The sequence below is a fragment of the Mycetomoellerius zeteki genome, unplaced genomic scaffold (assembly GCF_001594055.1).
Source record: "Mycetomoellerius zeteki isolate Tzet28-1 unplaced genomic scaffold, Tzet1.0 scaffold158, whole genome shotgun sequence".
NCBI classification, from domain to species: Eukaryota; Metazoa; Arthropoda; class Insecta; order Hymenoptera; family Formicidae; genus Mycetomoellerius; species Mycetomoellerius zeteki.
This window is the reverse complement of record NW_017256532.1, coordinates 1,271,099-1,284,865: the sequence shown is the minus strand read 5'-3', so window position 1 is coordinate 1,284,865 and position 13,767 is coordinate 1,271,099. Positions and strand designations below refer to the sequence as shown.

Here is a 13,767-nt window from a genome sequence, read left to right as displayed (position 1 = left end):
CGCGATTGGTCAGTCAACGGCCAATTGAGTTAACTGGCGCTGGTGAAACTGGTCTAGAACGTTAAAACTTGTTACAACATTGTCATCAATGCTTAACAAAATTATCCAATAAAATTATTTTCAGGTCTGTATCTAATTAAATTTTTATATATTTTAGCAAAACTGTTCTTTCCTTGTAAAAGGAAATATTAAATTACTAAAGAATCACGTTCGTATTACATTATAATCATTTAATTTTTAGTAATATTTGATCTACGAGTCCACTTCTTTTACAGAAATCTAATACAGAAATCTAATCTACCAATTTATTACTGAAAAACAGTATAATTAATTAACTTATTTGGAGTACTAAAAGTATTGAACAACAGTGATCTTAATATTTAAGATAAATAATTAATTATTGTCTTTCAGTATTAGTCAGTACTAGAGAGAGAGAGGGGGGGGGGAGGGAGAGAGAGAGAGAGAGATTTACAGTACAGTATTAGATTTCTGGCTAGGTCTTTAAGGATTTTCTCAAAACGACCAACAAAGCACCACTTCTTCACTTTTGTATTAATTGCGAAGAGGCGGAGAAGAATCGAAAGCCATATTCGCGGGCGGCTTCCTGTCGTCATCGTCATCGATGATTTCACTGAGATATCGTTCTTACTTGGCCGTACGCCAACGGGATTCAATTACAATCGCGATCGCGATTGCCGGGCTTTTGCGAAACGATTGCCATACGTTTCCACGGACTCATGTAAAATCGGATAAAGCCACCGCTTCCGGCTGGTATCTTAGAGATGATGACTAGTAATTGCAGCGGTTTTCCATCCGGCATGCAGGCGGCGTTCACCGCTATACAAACGGTCGTCTATCATAATCACTAAGAATATATAAACATGACAAAAATCAAGTATTACGCATGGGAAACGCATGTTAATCGCGTTGAGATCAACCATCAAGCGTATGCTAATGACATGGAATTAGTTATCCGTCTTGCGATGTAACACGAAAGATACCTACAATCCTGGGAAAGCCGTTCTAATCCCTAAATGTGCAATTTGTTTCCGCTATCCACACGAGAAAATCCTGTCGAGTTTCATGTAGGTCTTGCAACATGAAAGAAATAATGGAGAAAATATCTTTTACTGCAGGCTGATACATCAAACACAGATATTGTGGAAGGATTATAATTACTTTTACAAAAAATTGATTTACAACAAAGAAGAGAGAGAAAAATATTGCTAAGCTAGCTTCAACGCAGCTTAACAAAATCATGCAAAATCTTTATCATATGCACAAAAAGTACGATTATCCTGAAATATCTAAAAATTTAACTAGTTTTGAAAATAATTTTGTTGGATTATCAAAATAATTACGTAGGAATTTCAAGCATGATGAGCAATACTGTAAAAAGTTTCAATATTGTAGCAACCAGTTTGAGTGTCCTATATAATTACTTTGATGGTTCAATAAAATTATTTTCCAATCTGTGTGTGTCTAATTAAATTTTTAGATACTTCAACAAAACCGTTCTTTCCATGTCTATATAGATGTAATCTTTTAAGGAGGTACCGTCTAGCTTAACCCTTCTGTCAATGCATAATTTTTCATCTTTTCACTATCGTGCTTCAAAAGATTGAAGATGTAAAAATGAAAACGAGATGAAGTCTGTGCAAAACTGTTCTTTGTTATTCGAATATGAGAATTGTAAGTATCATAACGAAATTCTCACAAAAATATAACAATTTTTACTGTTTTTTTATTTAAAATTGGTATCCTGTGCATTCATTGAAGGTTTAAAGAGATAAAAGAATCTGTCGATGCAAAATTTATGACTCAAAAGAAGTCTCGCTTTCGTATAACTGATTATGAAGAACGACGATTATCGGTTTATGAAAGAGGCATCGTATATCGAGCTCTGTTCGATAAGTAAATGAAAACATTAATTTACGATGCCTGAACATCACGACCAATGTTGAAGGACCATGGTTATCATTAACAGCTTCCGCCCTTGATTTCGACTGTCGATAGCGCTTCTTCGAATGCCACGCGCAAGTGGAAAAAATAAAGTAATAATAAACATTTGCAGCGTTATATTCGTCATATCGTCATGATTTTTTACAAAATATTTGAAATAATAATTTTATATTGCTATGTATGACGATATATATATATATATATAATATACACGGTGTAGCAATAAAATTCGGTGAATATTCTTATATTCAGTTTGTAATCGTATGCAGCAAGTTGTGGCATCGTACTTGTTATAGATTAGCGAATCTAGAAACACATTTCAGCATGTTGCATGTCTGTCTTTAACGGACGCGCGGCTATGTTCAAGCGTAGACTAGTAACAAAGGAGCACACGTTCGTTAATGAAAATGGAACAAAGAGCAAAATATCAAGTTCTGTTTTAAATTGGGGAAAACGGTATCGGAAACGCACTTAATGTTACAACAAGTTTATGGAAATGATGCAGTAACGCAAAAATGTGTGTACAATTGGTTTGCCCAATTTAAAACAGAACTTGAAATTAGGTCTTTGTTCCATTTTCATTAACGAACATGTGCTTCTTCGTTACTAGTCTACGCTTGAACATAGTCGCGCGTCCGTTAAGGGCAGTCGTGCAACATGCTGAAATGTGTTTCTAGATTCGTTAATCTATAACAAGTACGATGCCGCAACTTGCTGCATGCGTTTACAAACTGAATATAAGAATATTCACCGAATTTTATTGCTACACCGTGTATATATTAATATGTCATATTTATTTATTTTAATGTATAATAATAATAAAAATGTATAATAATAATAAAAAATTTTTTATTCATTAAGCATTGAGTATTTAAAATTTCAGGTAAATCTATGATTTATGTTTTATGTCATAATTTAAGATACAATTTAATTTACACTTTCATATGCTTTGTATTCTATATACGCATATATTCTGACTCCTCAAATGTTTCTCGTCTTATAGTCGTATATAGAATTATAAACAGAATTCTGCCACAAATTACAAATTACAAAAGAAAATTATCTAAAGCAAGCTTTAATCAGCAAAATCTCGTTAGAAGTTAGGATATGAAGAGAATATCGCAATAATGTTGTTTACGCAAATCTTATAGAATATTTTTTTCACCATTCATATGCAAAACTGCTGAAACTAATACTAAACCGAGGTGCATGTAGGTAACAGGACAATAGGATTGTAAAAGAGCACACGTGCCGCTTTAGTCACTTTACTGCGACAGATACAAAGCTTGATTTTGCACTATTTTTCCCGTACCCCTTTAACTTCCTCAGGAACATTGGCATGTAAATATCGCTGCGTTGATAAAGGTGACACAAATAAAAAATTAGCATTAGAGTTGCAGTGTTCAAATTTTGTAAACTCATGACATAGTTTTAAAGAACACATATAGTTGAAAGTATAACATAGAAAGAAAGTGAAATTACGCATATTTACTATTTCAATTGAAACATTGTTTAAATTCAGAATTTTAAAAATGTTCTACTAAAAAGTTGTTAATTTTGAGATGTGTCATTTTTCTATCAACGCAGCAATAATATGTTTATATCTAACTCTTTTTCAATTCTAATATTGCAATGAATAAAAATTAACGATATATTAATCATAATTATGGCGCAATATTCTTAAATCTTTTCATTCTTTTCTTCTTCGTTTAATTGCTGCGGAGTTAAATAAAATAAAATACGATTAAGGAAAAGATTAAAAATTACTTTTTTGTAACTTTAGAAACTCATTTCTAAAAAAACTAATTGCATGCGCATTAAAACAACGAGATATGTAAGTCACAATCCGATCTATTGATCATCTAGCGATATATATTTACAAGGCAATCGCCACGATAGGTATGTCTTGCATTATCGCGATGAGGACTATACAAAAATCATTATTTTAATCTGCGAAAGCTGTTAGGTGAAAGAATCGGGTCATCTAACACATTTAGACGCGAGAAAGAAGCAAACTGTACCCGTCGAGAGTCAAGGAAAATCGGCTTTGAGTCGTGATTTGCACACAGTTCGACGTTTCTCCTCTTCGCTAAAACGAAACCACCTTACCACCGTATATAGACCGTAAGCAATTTCGCGGAGCATCCATCCACCGAGGTATTGTATGTAACTCATTGCGCAGAAAGAATACATGTACAGCCGCTAATTGTACCCTCTCGCACGCGTTCAACCGCACACGCTCAAAAAGAGTGTTTGGGTTTTCACCCTCGGTTTGTCGACAGCGCAGCGTTGTTTAAATCGCGTGTGTTTACGTGTACATGCGGCTACGTAAACGAGTTTCGATTCGGATTCGGTGCGTCGTATATAGGGGGACACCACACCGGGTGTTCTCCGGAAGGAAGTGGAAGGTATTAATATTTCTCGCACGACACCAACAGTACGGGGGGAGCGGCAATTGTCGGCGGTGGTTACTCAATCTACTTGCATTTACATCGCGGCGGGGAAAAAGAACACAAAGCCGAGTTCCCAGCTGACCGAATTTGTTTGGAGGGATCAACCCTTTGCGGTGTGGAAAAGACTTAATTATTAAAACAGTTCTAGGAAAAGAGGAAAAGAGAAAGATAGAAATAGAAATAGAAAACTTCGTTAATGCATGTGGGAAATTTAACATCTTCGGATCGTACTTTTTGTACATTTTAGTTGTGAATATCGTAAAAAAATGTAGAAGAGTTAAATGAAAGCAGAATTTATAAAATTCAATTTCATTAATGATTCTAAATAATATAAAACCAATTAGAAAATTATTGGTTAACTACACTGAAAAAAAAAGATTGGCTGCTGCAGCAAATTAGACAGTCAAATATGGCATTTTTAATTGGTTGCAGTAGCCAATTTTTGGTTGTGTTAGCCTATCGAAATTCTATACTGACATTGCGGATAGGCTAATGCAACCAAAAATTGGTTGTTGCAACCAAAAATTGGTTGCTGTAGCCAATTAAAAATGCTATGTCATATTTTACCATCTAATTTACTGCAGCAGCCAATCTTTTTTTTTCAGTGTAATTATTGGTAGAAATTATTTAAGTACATGAGCCCTTTAATTAACAAGTGGCATAACTATAAACTTTTATATGAAAAAATTTATATTGAATCATATTAACATAAAAATTTACAATCATAAACCGTTATAGATATAGACTGCGCATTCTCTGATTTTTTATACTTCGCTAGAAAGAATTGAATATATTAGTATATCTTTCAACTTTATTAGCATACCTCTTAAACTTGATATTTTAGAAAGAGAGAGAAAGAGCGGTATTTAAATCCCACTCTTTCTAAACCGATGACAGTAGAAATGCGCAGTCTATTCTTATTATGTCTATAGATTGAACATCGATTATATCCATCCGATACTTTGCTCACATCTTATTCATAAGTAAAGGTTGACATTTTCACAACGTATACGCATTTTCTACGCGTTATTCATCTATAGCGAGTTGTTCATCTATATACAGTCTTGAGTAAAAATATTATAGGTACCTTATTAACTATTATTTAAAGTTTTAGTTCAAAAATGATTCAAAAAAGATTTATGGTTAATAAAACCGATTTATTTACTGATATATGCTGTAAATTATCTTTTATTTCAAGAACCTTTTAAATTTATGTATATAATGCCGGTAACCAATAGGTAACAATGCAGATAAAAGAATTCCAGATAAATGGAAAAAATACAGTCTAATATTTTGATCAAGATTGTAGAATATACGAATATATACGCATTCCATCGTCACGACGCATCCGCTTGTTTCATTCAATGAGACGCCCATAACATCGCATATAACAATGGGCCGAAGAAAAGTACATTTGCATAAACGCGGCGTGAATGTAGTCATAACAATTCTACCTAAGCATTTTTTACGGTACGAAGTTCAAACGAGGTTTTCTCCGCGGCTAATTGTAATAAGAGTAATCGCCGTGGCGAGTAAGATGAGCGCAAGAGGAAAAAATTGCGAGCCTCAGTCGCGTTTCAGAAAGTTATGCTCCTCGCGAAGATTATCCCGCAATTGCTTCCAACGCGATTCTCGTCTCGTGGCCTCTTGCCTCCGTTTTATCGGAGTCGTCCCCGAAACGGCCAATTTAACGTTCAAACACCCGGCGTATAAGAGCACGCATTTTCTCTTCGGTACAGAGCGATAATTGTCCATGCATTTGCGATTTATTTCCATCGTCCAGTTACGACTGTTATGAGGCGAAAGAAGTCGAGGATATCTTCCCATCGCGACCCTGGAAGTGAATCTAGTTCTTATTCACAGATCGCTCGGAAAGATTACACTTTACCATAAATATCTTCTTTCTTTTAATTTGAACTTTAACGTGCGGAATAAAAAGATGCATAGACCGCTTCGTATTCTTTTTCCCGCAAGTAGGGTAAAACAAGGTAATTACAATCGCGTAGATAATTTTAATTTCAATTAAACATACAAAATATACATTAGGAAAAAAAATTAGTGCCTTCAGCAAAACTATATAGTTGAGGCATTTTTTAACAATATAATTGTTATATAATAAAAAATTTAGTTATTTTTTCAAAATAATTTCTCTGCTTTGTAAATAACAAAAATATTTGTTTGTATCAACTAAATAATTTACCTAGTTTGCATAAAATTAATTTTTTTCAGTACATTTTAACTAAAAATTTTTGTTCAGTATATTTCAATCAATTTTTATTGTTACAGCAAAATTTTGGTTCATAGAACAAAACATTTTTCCCAGTGTACACTATTGGTGCATTATTTCAATTTGTTTGCTGAAAATGGCTAAAAAGTTCGTCGAAACATGTACACAGATCACTTTTTAATGTAAACGTTCAAGTATGGTTGATTAAAAAATTTTTTGAAATAATTACACGGTTTACAGCGCTAATTTCCAATTGTCTCTGTTTTATGCAATAAGTTATGCAATAATTTTATGCAATAATTTTTCGCAATAAGTTTATTACAGTTTTTAAGTTGGGAAATTTGGGGGGATTATTAATATTTTCAGATTTGATTGCGTTGAAAGTCCGACAACCATGTCGGCACGCAATTATAATTTCTGAAATTAATTCATTTAAATGAATTTACAATAGTTCAACATCTTAACGTTCTGATCGTTGTGGTGCTTCTTAATTTAAAGCATTGTAGTTAACATTAGCGGTCTTTCAATCTTATTATTGTTTATGCATTCTTGTTATTTCGAGAATTTTTATCTATTTTTGTTGGTTTTTGTATGTTTGATTGAATATGCGATCTCAATCTTTTATACAATTTGATAATTTCTATTAACTTTTATCTAATTTATCCCAATTTACCTATGTGAATTTCAATTCGGAGCAAATTTGCTCGACTAAAAATATGTAACTGGAAATTGGAGAGATTTCAGAACGTAAAACAGATTTTATTATCCTATCGATTTTCTAAGCGATTTTATTTGGACGTTATTTTACGTCGAAGATCAGTGATAAAGACATATTTGAAACGAAGTCTAATAATCCCATTTCACGTCCGCTGTTCGTCGAGATTGACTGAAATCTGCAATTCAAAAAGACGTGAGAGCGTTCCAGAAGAGATCGTAAATATCGTTTATTTCCGTTTATATAACTCACAATAATCGGTATAGCTTGTTTTTAAAGTCTGTATCTCGAGCTGTGGATATAATTGGCACTACGACACAGCGGTTGTGACGGAGCGATTTATGGTATAATTTCTACAGTCTAAAGTCGCTTCCACTGGAGTATCGTACTTAACAGCATAAACTTTACGACGTGACGGATATGTTGTGAATATTCTGATTATTTCTCTGAGAACTCCTTCTACTTTCGATTTTCTCCGGCCATAGGAGTGCCGATGAGCAGGAAAGCTATGAATATGCGGATTAAGAAAATAAATTCGGTCACGACTTCAATAAATATTTAATATACAAATATTTAATGTACATATCGTTCTCTTACTTCAAAAGGAACATAATATGAAAAAACGTGATTTTCGAGTTATTCAAGTATCATGAATAAGTTAGGTATAAATATTTCCATCAATCATCAAAAGTAAACTAACTTAACTTCATAAAAAATCGTCCAAATCATTACAACTTAAAAAGGGTGGTACCTAAAAAAAATTATCCAAATCGTAACAATTAAAAAAAAATGATTTGTGAAACAAAAATGACATTTAGTGATGTTAAGAATATATTATTTTTGCCAATATTATTAATTTGATTATTCTTACAGAAATCTAATATTGAAAGATTATTATATACAATTTAATACTGAGAGACAGTAATTAATTATTTTATTTTAAGTATTAAAAACATTGTTGTTTAATGCTTTTAGTACTCCAAATAAGTAATTAATTATCGTCTTTTAGTAATAAATCAATAAGTTTTCTATAAGGATAGTCAATAATTTTCTGTCTAATTGAAAAATGGTTCTCTTCTCTTTTTCTAACTTAGTTTTCTGAATTCACTTTTAAATTACTTTCGAAGGTGGTATTATGGCATCCCAGTTACATTTTACACAATAACTTTGTTAATAATCAATACTTAAGTTTAAAGCTTGACAATTACATTCGTTAAAATGTTGTTGAATCGATCCTGGACTCAAAGTTACGAAATATTTATTACTTAGGATGCTATTAATAAAAATATGGCGACATTGCATAATGACTCAAAGAAAAAAATGGGTAGTAATGTGGCCTTCCATAAAAATAGCCTTAAAATATCAGTTTTGTTTAGAAAACAGTATTTGGTTACAAAATTAACAAAAAAATAAAACATTTTAAAATGTATGCAAAAATGTATATACATTCACATAACTTCTGTATATAAGCTGTTCAGTATTAAAAATCTCAGTACTAACCAAATAGTAGACGTAATATAAACTATAGATTAACAGTAGAGCTACAATCGATTATCAAATAACTATTTTGATATGAAAATCTCATAAATGAGATCATAAGTAATCAATATCCATAGAGGACCACATTAACAAAATGCCATGGTATTGTTTAAATTTGCATAACTCAAAATATATGCAGTCAAATAAAATCTTAAATAGCAAATAACACATTCAAAAATACATTCATGTGATAATACGCTCAAGTTTAGAAAAATGAGAAAGAAAAATGAGAGAAAGGTGTAAATTAAATGCTAAAGTGTACCTCAGAAACGTTTCGAAATACTTGAAAGTAAAAATGCGTTATAATAAGTGCTTGTTATTGATAATATTAGCGTCATGGTGTAACGGCGAGCTACTGAATTAATAATTCCATAGGTAATCATTAGGATTCGCTACATAATAGCAGAGATATTAAGGGAGGCCACAATATATACACTGGCCATAATACCACCTTCTCCTCTATATTTAGATATGTAATATAATCAAAGAAAGATCGGAGTTTTAACTTTAAATGGAATAATTACAGAGTAATTCTTGTTTAAAACCACGTTATTAAAATATTTAATTGGAAGATCTGCAGAAGAGTTGTAATTCAAAAAATTTTTATCAACAAGAATGGGATCGGAGAATTTATAAAGATAAAAACTTTACGCAAAAAACTGTACGCAAAATATATGTCTCTCACGCCCACGCAAATTATATTTTTCACCTTTTTCACTACCTTTGATGCACGAAACACGTGCGTTTGCACAATTCTCTCTTTGACAAAAAATTCAGGCGAGCCAAGTTTGTGGAAATGCCAATTTCGCCTTAGAACGCGCGATCGATTTTCCGTGACGATCTCATTCGCAATGGGTGCGGCCAGCATCTCTTCATCTCCTCATCTCGCGCGTATCGACTTGATGTAATGAACTATAATTTCACGACATAGACTTCGACAGGTTGTGAGATAGAATCGGGTCCACGGGAGCGCTTTCTCCCGGTGGCTCTTCCGGTACTTCTTCCTAATAATTTATGGCCAGAACCCGTTCAGCAGCTCGCACAACTCGTAAGTTGCGAAAGAGTCGACGTGTAAAACATTAGACACGCATAACATCCGCGATAATTACGTCTCAGTAACGGAGGCGTGGCTGGTTATCTTTAGGCGAAGTATTTTTGAGACTTAATGCCTCGTTACATATTTAATATTGATTATCTCCTGTTCCATATTAATTTAATACTCAATTTAAATGGACAAAACTTATTTGTTTTTATACCCATTCTAAAAGGCCTTACGGCTTAATAAGTTAAATTTAATCTATCTAAAATGTGCGTTATAGATATAATATATATGTATAACGGCACTGTACGTTTATAAATAGTGATATAATTGAACGATGTGAAGATATAAGATCAGTTTTGTGATTAAGACAAGTATGCGGAAATACATACTTGTGTCTTCGATAAGTCTTGCGTAAGTTTTGAAAATTTTAATTGCGTCGCCGACAGTTTGACGACGCGTCCGATATTGCGCCGTTTTCGAATGAGGGACCTTAATGATGATAATCATCGGGAATGACCGATTAAGCACATCTGTGATATCCGGCGCCGCGATAATCAGGATGATCAACGGTGATCACGCCTCTTTCATAATATGTATACAAAAAATATATTACATATGTAGCAAGCATATGTATATACAGTGAATGCAGAGAAAGTATCAAGTAAGTCGTAAAAGATCTTTTAAAAAAATTTATTTTTAGAAAGTGAACATTAATTAACAGTTTATTAGTAAAGAATAAAATAGATTGTAAAATAGATTTCTTAAATGATTTTATCTAAAAAGATATTATAATAATTGAAATATATATTATCTTAATAATAAGTAAAAATGAAAAATTGTACATTATAAATGTACATTATAAATTGTATTATTCTTGCTGTACAAAAAGTACAGCAAGAAAAGTTTCTAATTGTAAGATCATGAACACGATTATTTTCGCAAAACTGTTTTGTTTGTATTAAGACGAAACTATTTATTTTTTGATAAATATTTATTTTTGATAAATCGATAATTAATATTTATTTTTTATAAATTTTTAGTGGTGAATTTTTAGTGGTAAAAATTTCTATGGTGAATACTTTTTGCATTCACTGTAAATCTTTTATATTTCTTTCAGTTCTACATTGAAGAATATGTACCTCGACCTTGTCCTTTTTTTCTCATCTAATTCGACAAAGAGACAAATTGCAAACTGTTAACCGTAAAAATCCAAAGTAAAATATCCTTTGGATGCTAAAAATTCTCAAATTTTCGTTTACTTGACGAATTATTCACGCACGAATTACGTTTTACGGCTACGCTTCGCTTTATAAAAAGATAAAAAATTACGCGTCAATGAAGCGTTTCAAATGAGATATTTTTGGGATTTGTGACGTAAAAATGACGTTTTTCGCCAGTCGAGAATACATTGCGAGCGAAGATCCTCCAAAGGCAAGTCCTTCGTTTTATCGGCAACACGATCGATCAAGGATACTCCGATAAATACGGAATTCGTGCTCATGACGGCGCATCGGTTTTCATCCGCTCTGTTGGATATAATAATCAACACGTTCGCTATCAAGAACTAAAAGTAACGGTCAATGTGATGCTATAAATGCTTCAAAGTATTTGTAGTGAGACTTTGACCGTGCCCTAAATGGAAAACCAATTAATATTTCCGCTTAATTGCTCTACTATAAACTGTTGATAAACGTTGCACACACATGACATTGTTGTACGAAACCGAAAGCTTATATCATATGTGATACACGTGTTAATGGTCAGAATGTACGATGCGATTATCTCGATACGAAAAAAAATATGCCAAATATTTGCAACTTTGACTGTCAAATCTCTTGCGAAAGGCAAAGATTCTCTAGTACCAAGTTTTAAATCTTTCGAGGAATTCGACGATCTTTCAAATAATCTTAGGAAATATTCGCAAATAATGAAAATTCTCGAAATATTTTCGCGACTCTCTCGCACAAGATAAAGCGCTTTTAAACCCCCGACAAATCTTTAAATAGCTTCGGAGTTCTTACACACACACACACACACAAGCAATTACAATCTAAATACTTTCGAATGTACCACGAATAGTAACGGTTCTTTAAACGTGTTTGCGCACAGTTCCCGCAAACAGCGAGGATCCTGTAAAGCCAGAATCAGACGCATTGAAGATTAAGATTGAAGATTGAAAGATTGAAGTTTGACCAATCAAAGCAATAGGAGCTAAAATTCCTTTGTCCTCATTGGTCAAATTTCAATCTTCAACCTTCAATCTCAATCTTCAATGCGTAGTCTGATTCTGGCCTAAATGTAAATACCCTGGAATCATTCGCACGTGGCAGAGGATTGTCTTTCAAGGGGCTTCCAAGAGAAATATAATAGAAACAATTCTCACGAACATGACATCGCAATGATCATGCTTAAGTGACATAATTATCAATCTATTAATATTAACCCCCCAGAGCTGATAATGGGTCTATTTGACCCATTCAATTACAAATCTCTTCGACAAAAATGTTAAACAGTTAAATGTTCTTTGTGTTACATTTGCAAATATTTGGAATACATTGGATTATTATTATTAAAATATACTTATTATGGAAAAAACGATTTTGTTAAAGTATCTAAAAATTTAGCTTCATACAGATCTGGAAATAACTTTGTCGGAGCATCAAAATAATTACGTAGAAAATTAATGAGTAATGTTGCAAAAAAATTTAGACATTCTAACAACCAGCTTGAACGCCCTACGTAATTATTTTGAAGGTCTAACAAAATTATTTTTAGATAATCCTTTAGCTATTTTTAGATAATTTAGTAAAATTGTTCTTTTTATATAATATTCATGTTTCTATATTTATGACTTATGTTATTTTAATTCTGAAATTAATTACACAAAAAGCATAATTTTGCGCTAAAATGTTAAAAAATTTAGCTAAATACAGATTTAAAAATAATTTTGTTGGACCATCAAAATAATTATGTAGAACGTTCAAACTGGTTGCTAGAATGTCAAAACATTTTGAAGCATTATTCATTATGCTTAAGATTCCTACGTAATTATTTTGATAACTCCGAAGAGTTAAGAATAACAAAATCGCAGGGTTGGCAAAAGATAAAATGCTTTTTTTTTTTAAGAACAAAACATTATGTTTTTTTCAACATGTTTTTAATGCACCATACATGGTTTAAATAATATTATAAAAAAACATGTTTAAAATATATTAAAAAATCAATTAAGCATGCTTTAAACAGCTTAAAACATATTTGAAACATGATTTCGACCTATCCTGCAAAATCGGGCATAAATACGAGTACATACCGGTTACGGCCACGTCGCCGGATCACTGTTAATCGCGGTGTTTTGATCTGTCACGCAGCGGCAGCAGTGCGAAAATATCTCGTTACTTTTACTCTTATCCGCCCGCGCGTGTTATGACGTTACGTGTTTGCTACACGCTCTCGTACTCGAATTTACAACCCACTCGCTCGAGCGCGCGACGCGAACTGACTGACAGCCGCCGCGCGACCGAGACGGGTACACGGAGACGCGCGAGGTGAGAGGATGGGCTCGGCGAGCACGCGACCCCGTGGGTGCGTTGTAACGGGTACCTCGTACGCTATCTACGCACCTCCTACGGCAGCAACGGCCGTGAATCCGCTGACATTCACGGAAAATTCTACAAAGAAGACCTTACAAGGATGAAGAGAGAAAAAAAAACAAACCATGTACCTGGCGTCGCAACGATTGATACCTGCCTGCCTCTCTATTTTTATAGGATGCGCAAATAGTATAGGTACTCGTCTCTCAAGGATAGGATTCTGTTTACGTGTTTAAGGA

The 13,767-nt window shown here is 33.0% G+C and overlaps 1 protein-coding gene across 2 annotated transcripts in view; it reads right to left on the bottom strand.

The window, feature by feature from the left end:
* Positions 1-13,767, bottom strand: part of LOC108721011 (uncharacterized) — a 56,393-nt gene that overhangs the window by 16,530 nt on the left and 26,096 nt on the right. The gene's annotated exons all lie outside the window — the stretch shown is intronic.